This window comes from Malus sylvestris, chromosome 8 (genome assembly GCF_916048215.2).
Source record: "Malus sylvestris chromosome 8, drMalSylv7.2, whole genome shotgun sequence".
In the NCBI taxonomy this organism is placed as follows: Eukaryota; Viridiplantae; Streptophyta; class Magnoliopsida; order Rosales; family Rosaceae; genus Malus; species Malus sylvestris.
Window position 1 is genome coordinate 9,702,275 of NC_062267.1, and position 8,479 is coordinate 9,710,753.

The 8,479-nt window shown below is 35.5% G+C and overlaps 1 long non-coding RNA gene across 1 annotated transcript; it reads right to left on the reverse strand.

The window, feature by feature from the left end:
- Window positions 1-5,306: 5,306 nt before the first annotated feature.
- Window positions 5,307-6,134, reverse strand: LOC126633587 (uncharacterized). Its single transcript, XR_007627094.1, has 5 exons — window positions 6,028-6,134; window positions 5,841-5,914; window positions 5,642-5,722; window positions 5,452-5,530; window positions 5,307-5,361 (listed from the first exon to the last, which is right to left on the reverse strand). It is a non-coding gene; the product is annotated as an uncharacterized LOC126633587 (long non-coding RNA).
- Between the last annotated feature and the right edge of the window lie 2,345 nt (window positions 6,135-8,479).

The window sequence follows — 8,479 nt, forward strand, 5'->3', positions numbered from 1 at the left end:
CAAATTCCAATTGCACCAGAAGATCAGCAAAAGACCACATTCACCTGACTTTTTGGTACATTTGCTTACAAAAAAATGCCTTTTGGATTATGCAATGCACCAGCAATATTCCAAAACTGCATGATGAGCATATTCTCAGGTTTGGTTGCACAAGTTGTTAAGGTATTTATGGATGATTTTTCTATTTTTGGGGATTCTTTTGATCATTGTTTGCATAATTTATATTTGGTTTTTGAATGTTGCAAAGAAACTAATTTGGTTTTGAATTGGGAGAAGTGTTGTTCTATGATTAAACAAGGCATTGTTTTAGGGCACTTAGTATCTAGCAAAGGTATTGAAGTTGATAAAGCTAAGATTGATGTTATTGCTAAGTTGCCACCTCTTACCATTGTGAAAAGCATTCGTTCTTTTCTTGGACATGCTGGATTTTATAGAGGGTTTATCAAGGATTTTTCTAAGATTAGCCGAACCTTGTGGAACTTATTGGCTAAGGATGCACAGTTTGTTTTTTATGATGCATGCTTGGAGGCCTTTAACAAGTTGAAAACATTACTCACTTCAACACAGATAATTGCAGCTATGGACTAGAACTTACTATTTGAATTAATGTGTGATGCATTAGATTATGCAGTTGGGGCAATTCTTGGACAACAAAAAGACAAGCTTCCTCAAGTCATTTCTTATGCCAGCAAAACTCTCAATGATGCACAACTAAAATATGCAACCATTGAAAAAGAATTGTTGGCAGTAGTTTTTGAATTAGAAAATTTTCGTTCTTATTCAATTGGAGTTAAGGTAATTGTCTACAAAGATCATGCATCATTGAAGTATCTATTATCTAAAAAGGATGCAAAGCCTCGACTAATTCTATGGATTCTTTTACTTCAAGAGTTTGATTTGTAAATTAGGGACAAAAAGAGCAGTGAAAAGGTGGTGGCTGATCATTTATCAAGATTAATTACTCATGCTATTGGACAAGAGAACACAGTGCCTCTCAATGAAAGTTTTCTTGATGAACAATTGTTGGCTGTCCAGCACAATAAACCATGGTTTGCAGATCTGGTTAATTATTTGGTTAGGGGAGTTATTCATCCAAATTTTAGTTATCAGTAGAAAAGAAACTTTTGGCAAATGCAAAATTTTATTTTTGGGATGATCCGTATCTATACAAATACTACCCAAATCAGATTATTCGCAGATGTATTCCAGAACAGCGTTTTAAAGTTTATACATCATTATGCTTTGTGGTGGACATTTTGGGCATACAAGGACAGCAGCTAAAATTCTACAAAGTGGGCTGTTTTGGCTTTCACTTTTTAAGGATGCTAATAATTGATGTAAATCTTATGATTGTTGTCAATGAGTGGGAAATCAATCCAAATGGAATGAGATGCCATAACATGGTATTTTGGTTGTTGAATTATTCAATGTATGGGGTATTGATTTTATGGGATCATTCCCATCGTCACATGGCAATCAATATATTTTGGTGGCGGTTGAGTATGTTTCTAAGTGGGTCGAGGCAATTGCAGCACTGACTAATCAGGGATCAGTGGTTCTGAAATTCCTCCAGTGGGTCATTCTTCCACGGTTTAGAATCCCGTGAGTTATACTTAGGGCTGGTTTGGTATTACTGTGCTTTGAAAAAAAAAACTGCTTCTGCTGTGTTGTGAGAATAAGCGGCTGTGAAAAAAAGTTGTAGAGTGTTTGGTAAACTTTTTTGTAAAAATGTGAAACAGATGTGAAAAAAGCTGGTTTTTCAAAGCTGGGTTTTGTAGCTTCTTGTTTTTGGCCTTTTTCACCCAAAATTGTGAAAAAAAGCTGAAGCTGAATGTTTACCAAACACAAAAAAGCTCCTAGCTTTTTTTTATACCACCTTTTTTTTCATAATCATCTCAGTACCAAACTAGGCCTTAGTGATGAGGGAAAGCATTTTATTAATAAACCATTTGCTACGTTACTTGCAAAATATGGGATAAATCATCATGTTGCCACTCCTTATCATTCATAAGCATCAGGGTAGGTTGAAGTTTCAAATAGAGAAATTAAGCGTATTTTGGAAAAAACAGTTGGCTCCACTCACAAAGATTGGAGTTTGAAATTAAACAATGCACTTTAGGCATACAAAACAACATTTAAAACACCAATTGGGATGTCCCCATTTCGACTTGTGGACGGCAAGGCTTGTCATTTACTTATGGAGCTAGAGCATAAGGCGTTTTGGGCTATTAAAGAGTTAAATTTTGCTTACGATTCAGTAGGGGAAAAGCGTAAGCTACAACTTAATGAGCTTGATGAAATTCTTCGTGAGGCTTATGAAAATGCACGCATATACAAGGACAATACAAAAGCATTCCATGACAAACAAATTCTCATAAAAGATTTCTAGCCAGGGCAGAAAATGTTGTTATTCAGTTCTAGAATAGAGTTATTTCCAGGGAAATTGAAATCTTGTTGGAATGGGCCTTACTTGGTTACTAAGATTTATCTGAATGGGGTAGTTGACATTACAAGCGAGATTAATGGCAACACATTCAAGGTGAATGGTCACGTGCTGAAACCATACTTGGAGTCACATTTTGACAGTGCAATCGAGTCATTGACTTTGAAGGAACCAGTGATCTAACTAGACCTGACATTCGTGTTGTGTTTTTCGTGTTCTTGTCATACCCGATATTTTAACGGGTCGTGTCGTGTAACACCTGTTAAAATAAACGGGTAAAATGACCCGACCCGAAATCGACCCGATATATTAACAAGTAATATGACCCGACCCGTTACCCATTAAGGAAAATAGATTTTAAACCAATAAATAATCAAATGAAAAACATAATACTAAATAAGTATATACATACAATATCGTCACATCCAAAACATAAAAACTCATTTCTTTTAAGTATATTTTTACTTACCTAAAGTCTTTAATAGTTTTTTAATTAATGTAGAAGTGTAAAAAAATATAGAAAAAAATATAGAAACGCTCGTAATGACAAACTTTACAACTTTTATGAAGAGCTTAACTTTTAAATTCGCCATTATAATCATATAAATCATAGATCAAAATTGAACCGTTGATTGTTGTTTACATTTACACTTCATTGTTCTCATCAAATTTTGTTTCTTTTAGATTTTCTTTTTTGAAAACTTGATCTATTAGATGATGCAGGAAGATGAACGGTTTGGATCGTTGATATTATATTCAGAGTTTTACGGTTAGTGAAAATATTGCTTGATGTTTATAACGTTTCTACAAACTATATGACATCGACTCATATTTCAGTGAACCGTAAATATCGAAACGTGATATCAAAGATCTGAACCGTTCATCTTCTTACATCCGCCAGATGATCATATTTTCAAAAATGAAATTCAGTAAGAAGAATAAAGTATAAATGGCAATCGACGGTTAAATATAAATTTAAGGTTTATGATTTATAGTGTTGGATTTCGAAGCTGACCCCTTCATGAAAGTTGTAAAGTTTGTTACTATGAGTGGTTGTATATTTTTTTTTACATTTTTTACACTTATACAATAATAATTATTAATTTTATAAATTTTTCCCTCAAATAAAAAACATTATTCATGAAGGTTTGGATGATTTTAAAATTTTAAACGATAATATAAGTGTAACCATTATCTAATCGTGGAGGAATAATGATGAATCACAAGTGTTCATATATTCTTTCACATTTTTCATACTTGAATGTATGTCTTCTTAGTTCTTGCCTATACAAATACTATATTAGTTTAAGGGTGTGCTATCCACACACCCCAAATTACTTCTCACACACCCTTATTAATTTCTATCCATTGATCTTCTTCAATTCATCCGATCCGACGGCCGAAAATTAGAAGGGTGTGTGAGAAGTAAAATGGGGTGTGTGGATATCACACCCCTTAGTTTATTTTAATTTTGGACAACAACATGTTAAGTAAAATTTATCTTAGTAATGATAATAAAGAACTCTCATAATAAAAATAAATAATGACGAAAACTTTTTTTTTTAAACTTATATAGGATAATAATACAAAACTATATATTTAATATAGAATATATTGTATATATTAACATGGCTATTGTATTTTATAATAAATCTTTTAGTAATTAAACTTTAAAATTATCAAAATAAATTTTTTCTTAACGGGTCGAAACGGGTTACCCACGTGTTACCTGTGTGTATACCCATTAAGAACCCGTTATTAACGGGTTCTTAACGGGTAACCCGATAATGACCCAATAAGTTATTGTGTTGACCCGAAATCCGTTATTTTCGTGTTGTTTTCGTGTCGTGCCAGAAACTACCGGGTCTAGATCTAACCACCAGGCTTCTGCAATGTCTAGCTACAGACTTAAAATAAAGTGCTTATTAGGAGGCAACCCAATTTTTCTAACTTCTTTCCTTATTTTATTTTTTGTTTGATTTTCAATTTCATTATTAGTTTAAATTTCTAGATCCATACCTAAGTTTTTCAATTAAAAACAAACAGACAAACAAACAACAAAATAATAATAATAATAATAATAACAAAAACTTTGAAAAATCCAAAAATATGTTGCTTTCTTTATTTACCTAGTTTATTTTAGCTCTGTTTTAATTTTCGCGAATATTGGTTAATAGGTTGCAAAAGGAAACTAGCGGCAGATTATCCTATACTGGAATCATGCACCCAGTAGCAAGTCTACATTCACATCAACCACACATACTATGCTGGAATTTAAAGCAATTAATTGGAGCTAATTTAAAGATGCAAGTTTTGGGGTAGTTGTTGCAAATCCAGTACCCAAGCATAATTTTGAGCAGTTATTTTATGCATCTTAGTTTTGCGATGCATGGATGAACACAGTTACACTCAGAGGTCCATACACCACAGAATTGAGTATAGCTCTTCTTACCAAATCTTCAATAAATAAACTTGCAAGGATATGGAATTTTACCTCCCAGATGCACAGATCTGGGCCCTCGAAAGCTTTTGCTGTTTTTGTCCATTCCAGGTCGGCTGTTGTTCTTTTGTCCCTCGGCTCGCAAATGGATATGCACGCAAACCATCAAAATGAATATACGAAGATCTCTAACTTTTACAGTCGAAGATGCCATGTATGCCACTATTTGAGTTTGGGGGTTGGTTATTTATCTGTCCACCGCACGGTTCAAGTCCAAATGGTCCACATATACGTTCAGGGTTGATCCAGATAATACATGCATGCCACACTCATTTACAAAAGTTTACAAATCCAGCAAAATCCAGCATAGATGAGTGGATACCTTTCAGATCCGAGGATGTATCAGTTGCTACTTTGTTTGCCTTTGGATCTGTCACATTCCTTTCTCCCGGATATATCCTAGGTCCAAGTGTCCTACCTGAACAATGTAGAAATATGAGACATGCAGTGCTCCGTAGCAATATTTTTGAAGCTAAAACCTAAAGCATGTACAAACAAGCGTTCTTACCTTTTGTTTGCTTGGAACTGTGCTTTACACAAACCATTCTTTGTCATTCCCATTGTGAATGCTCAGATCAACCATTATTCTGCTCACAACCAGAAATAAAGGACTCACATTCATATATGGACAGATCTAGTGCATGCTGAGCTCACACCAGTAAAGGGAACCACACAAAAATAAAAAAAACATCTATTACCTTTCTTGTAGATCAGCTGAGATTGGACGGTTGGGGACGAGCACCGTGACTGTTGAACCTCTACATTCTTTTTGGAGGAATCTGCAGCCATTGTACATGTATCAAGAGACAGATTTTTCGACTCCAGACAAGCACATGCAGGGTAAATTTTATCTAAGACATGTAGTTTTAGATCAGCTGTGGGGTCTAGAAATTTTACCTTTTTTGTTTCGGATCTGAGATGTTCGAGAGTTGTTCTTCATTTTCCCATTATTTCTTCCGCAGATCCAAAACCTTGTACACAAATCAGACAAACTTGTGTTAGTTTTTTAGTTTTTTTTTTTTTTTTTTTTGTCTCAATATCACCAAATGGAGACCTATTCAAGAATGTTTGGGGCGATGTTTACCTCTATGGGCAGATTGGAGCTTCAATGTGCCACCATTTCCATGGTAGGGCCTCGTTGGTTTGGGTTATGTCGAGAAGAAAGAGTATTGAGGTGCGGCTGGGTTTCTGCTATTCGAAAGAGAAATGGCTAAGAGAAATGAGGCTTTTCTTATATTCTAGATATACGGAGGCTTAGGGTTTCTAAAATGTATAGAGAGAGAGAGGGAGAGAGAGAAAGGCCTCGGATTTCTACATATAATCAGAAATGAGAAAGAAGGCTGTTTTGAAATAGAGAGAGGGAGAGTCGTTTGCCTCTGAGCTCAAGGTTAGAGCAAGTCCACCCCTAAGGACTTTGCGCCAACATCCAGCGCATTTATCCACTCAAGTGAACAATGATAGACTGGAGTGAACAGTAATAGGCTAAAGCATCTCCACCCCTAAAAAAATGCGCTGGCACCCAGCGCATTTATTTGGTATGTTTTTTTTTTTTTTAGTTTATTTCGAAAAAGATTTTTAACCAATTTCGGATAAAATTTCAAATAAACTTAAAAAAAAATACACACTAAAATAAAATTACATACTCATCAAATAAACTTTAAAAAAAAACACACTAAAATAAAATTACATAAACTCATCAAATAAACTATAAAAAAAACACACTAAAATGAAACTACATAAACTCATCAAATACTCTTTATTCTTCAACCACAAGTTTTTTGGTATTTTTTTTCACACAAAAAGTATATGAAAGCTTTGGTAGAAAGTGTAGAAAATATTGAAATGTGGTGTAAGGTGGAAGATGAGGGTTAGGTATTTATAGAAAAAAAATTTTAATTTTCTGTATTTTTTAATAATTTTTCTATATTTTTTAATAAATTTTAATTTAGTTAATTAACGTGGACCGTTGATCTATGATCGAACAGTCCATTTTAAAAGTCAAATTTAAATTTTTTTTACCGTTGGAAATCCAACGGTCTAGAAAAACTAGTCGTTGGAAATCCAATGGCTATAAGCATGCCGCGTCACTCCGGAGCACAAGTGGGCTGACAGCCCTCTGCAAGCTTGTCAGCTACTCGCCCTGGGCGCGAGTGTCGTGCACGCGCCAGCCAAATAGGCCGGCTCTTGGGTCTGTCAAAATTAGGCTGGTCTGTTGCCTGGCATGGGTTGGGTGCCAGGCAACTTTGTGGGCTGGAGCAAATTGACTGAGGGCCAATCTGTTTTTTGTGTTGGGTCCTGGGCAAAGCAAGCCCCGGTGGACTTGCTCTTAGAGCAGTTCCACATGGGAACTGATAGGCTGGCACCCAGCCAAAATAATGGCCTGGCACCCAACCCAAGCTGGTCTCTAGGCTAGCCCAAAATAGACAGAGGCATGGACCGGCCCGTATGACGCCATGTTGACGCCAGTGTGGCATCAAAGGGAAGTTCAAATTTTTTTTGAACTGGAGGTCGTCTCCCGTCGACCTCGTGAACCCCACCAACCACTTTGTCTTCCTGTACTCCATCCACAGCAGCGAGTTCGTGTGCTCCAACGCCATCCGGATCTTGTCCGGGTCCCACTTCGGAAATCCGACGGCCACGAACACCTTGTTGAGGTGGTTGGTTGGTACTTAGGGAGTGGCACGACATGGTGAGGTTTTGAGGGGGAGCGGTGGATTAAATGGGGTTTAAAAAAATTGATAATATTTTAATAAATCAAATTATTATTTTATAATAAAAATTAATAATATTTAATAAAATTGACTAGGCTATTTAGTTTTAGGAGTAGAGATGCATTTGTCCTATTACTGTTCATTGGGTTCTATCACTGTTCACTGAATGGATAAATGCGTTGAGTGCTTACGCATTTGTGTTAGGGGTGGAACTGCTCTTAGAAGTGAGACATAGGGAATCCAAAGTTTTTCACACGCCGGTGCTAGGGTTTTGGTGTGTGTGTGAGGTGCACGTGCTACGTGCATGGGCTTCTAGCAGGTCATGGTTTCAACCCCAGCGCCTCTCTCATGGCTCCAGGTCCTGCTTTCGAATCCAGGTGATCCCTTTCCTTTTTTTTTCCTCTTCTCTTTTTGTTTTATTATTTATTTATTTTAATTTATTTGTTACTTTTACGCTTTTCCTTTCTTCTAGTTTTTTTATCTTAGGCTTTCGTTTTCTCTTTTACAATTTTTCTTTTTGTTATTCAGTTTCTATTTATTTTCCACACTTTGAGGACAATGTGTGATTTAAGTTTGGGGATGGAAAAGTAAAATTTTAGGATTTTAATTTTTGTGTCAAGTTAAAAATTTTCATTCTTTTTAAGTTAATGTCCATAGTCTATTTTAAATGTTAGAACAAATGGACATGGTGAAGGTTAATCCCACATTAGAGTATTTTATATTTATCGTTGCTTAGACACTAATTCATAAGTTATACTTTGAAACTTTGCACATTCACATCAACACGGTTTGTGGGGAATGAGATTGAAACAATTACGTTTCGTC